Source organism: Cynoglossus semilaevis, chromosome 16 (genome assembly GCF_000523025.1).
Source record: "Cynoglossus semilaevis isolate Cse_v1.0 chromosome 16, Cse_v1.0, whole genome shotgun sequence".
Lineage (NCBI taxonomy): Eukaryota > Metazoa > Chordata > Actinopteri > Pleuronectiformes > Cynoglossidae > Cynoglossus > Cynoglossus semilaevis.
In genome coordinates, this window is record NC_024322.1 from 1282596 (window position 1) to 1285171 (window position 2576).

Here is a 2576-nt window from a genome sequence, read left to right on the forward strand (position 1 = left end):
ATTGTACGGTTGTATTCTCGATCTTTTCTTGTTTTGTTTTTGGGTTGTTTTTTTTCCGCCCCCCTGCCTTCGCGCGTGAGTTTAAACACTGTAAAAAGTATTCTTTATTTATTCTTCTGAAACTTCCTGTTGTTGTCGCTGATGTCTGGCTGCACGGTTGCAAATGATTTGACTTTTAAAGTATCTCCTGCTTCATTGACCCTCAGTTTTACACTTCGGACGGGGCAAGAAAGAGAGTCCGAACTAGCAAAATGCTAATTTGATTCAACTCTGCAACTTTGAGTTGCTACATATTTCAACTGAATTTTCTCCCTGCACCAAAGGCAGATTAGGAGTTCTGTGATATTTAACATTTAACACAGTGGTTTTTAATTATTTTTTGTCATCACACCCTGGCGAATTTTATCTGTACAAAGCACTGTATGAGTTGCTGCCCCCTAGTGACTGGAGGCTTGTTATCATTCATGTCCAGCGTGCCATATTCCATTGGAAGCCCCTCGCGCCCGTTTTTTTTTTTTGGTGACTATGATGTTAATAATTTTTTGTGGTGATTCACCCAAATCTCACCAATCCACCACACGAGGCAACAGTAGACATTGTGGTTTGACGCAGACACCGTTGACGCTCAAGTGCAGTAGGAAAATACACAACACTAGCCGACCAAGGGCAGATGGTTGGGCTGTTCCAGAGTATCTGGTCGTTAAGTTGCCACATGTTTGAAGTATATGAATGTGTTTTAATGAAGTATCAGGCCCAATACAGTTTTCTGTAGTTAGTAAAAAAAAAAAAAAAAAAAAAAGGCAGTATATTGTCTCAAGATACTGTTGTCTTAAACCGACACTTTTTTTTTTTTTTTTTTTTTTTTTTGCTTAGCCCTGTAGTATTTACTGTACCACACGTATTGGTAGACATTAAATGAATGTATTAAGAGAATGCAAATGCATCACTGTGTAAAATTCTCTCCCTGTAAAACAAAAAAAAAAAACACTGATACAAATTTTCCCAGGATTCAACGCTCTACATCGTGTTTTGTCAAACGCTCAATGTGTACCACTCGCTTACTCCTCATCATGAAGCAAGGGGGGAGTCAGGGGGGATGTACGTTTATTTAATGCTCCCAGTGTTACGTCCTGCCCCTTTAAAACAAGCACTCGCAAACATTAAATATATACAATACGTATTTTTAAAGAAAGGAGAATAAAAAAAACAAGAAAAGAATCAGAGCCATAACTCACCTCCGCTAACGTATTTTTCCCGCTTCCTTGTAAAGTCCTGCCAAATAAAGATAATATTTAATATGAAATGATGTAAGTTATTATGCCAGGAGGTTCACTAAGTGTTTGTGTCGTTGCTGAATAGTTTACACATCCTACGCTTGAAAAACTTTTATGTTGATGGTTGTTGTGAAAATAAAGCTTTTTCATGTGCTCTTCACCGGTGTCATTGAATCGGATTTTCCGAAATGTTTATGTTCTGTTAGTAAACTGAAATATCACATTAAGAAGGTGATTTGATCGGACCTTTTACCCGACGCTTACTTTAGGGAAGTTCCTTAGGTCAGAGGTTCCCGAACAGCATTAGCCTCTGGTTTTAACTTTTGGAATTAAACTAGTCAATAATTATTGCTATTTGTTTAGTATACGTATGTGTATTTCTTGTGACGAACCTGTCCACTCTGGCTACACGCTAGCTTGAGGAGCAGAGCAGTTTGAGAACCGACGCAAACCGCCGTCGTCAGGCCATAGTTGCAGCTAGCCGTCACACGAGCTGTGTTCAGGTACAATCAGAAACTCCAGAATCCAAAGATGTGTTGTACGGTTCAGAACAAATGGTTCTTGACTGCCCCCTGGTGGTCTCCACCGAGGGATTTTTTTTTTGGAGATACTCTACGTACCAGCCTTCCGATGGTCCTTGAATTAGAGCAGTAGTTTCCTTTTGGAGATACTCTACGTACCAGCCTTCAGATGGTCCTTGAATTAGTTCCCAAACTTTCTCTGCTAGAACTTTCCGCGTCAGGACACAAACATTTGGTTTTCAGACACGGGGCGACAGCAAACGCGAGAATTAAAAATAACGATATAATATTATTATCAGATATTCATCTTTCAACCATTTTTTTTACCAGTCTTTACAGTATTGGACAATGTACTGCGATACATTTAATATATTCATTCCATCTGTGGACCCCCGAGGGGGCGTGCCCCCAATTTTGGGAATATTTGGTAAACATTTTTTTTTTATAAGTTTGTTTGTTCATTTCCTTTAGTAACACAAATTGACCACACGAGGCAGCATTAGACAATAAAATGAACATAAGTGTAAATTGCTACCCTCTTTCGTGTTTCGGTCTTTAGAAACGACCGGATTACAAATTTCTGGCCACGTTTATTAAGCTGATTTTTTTTTTTCTTTTTTTTTTTTTTTTTTTTAGCTTTCTAATTTTCTCCCCGTATCGAATAGTTCTGAAGACTTCTCCGAGTAACATCGCTGCGGTTTGGCTCCTGTCTCTGTGTGGGTTCAGATCACTCGGTCTGAGCCGTCAGACTCGCATTCCTTACCTCCTGTATCACTTTAAA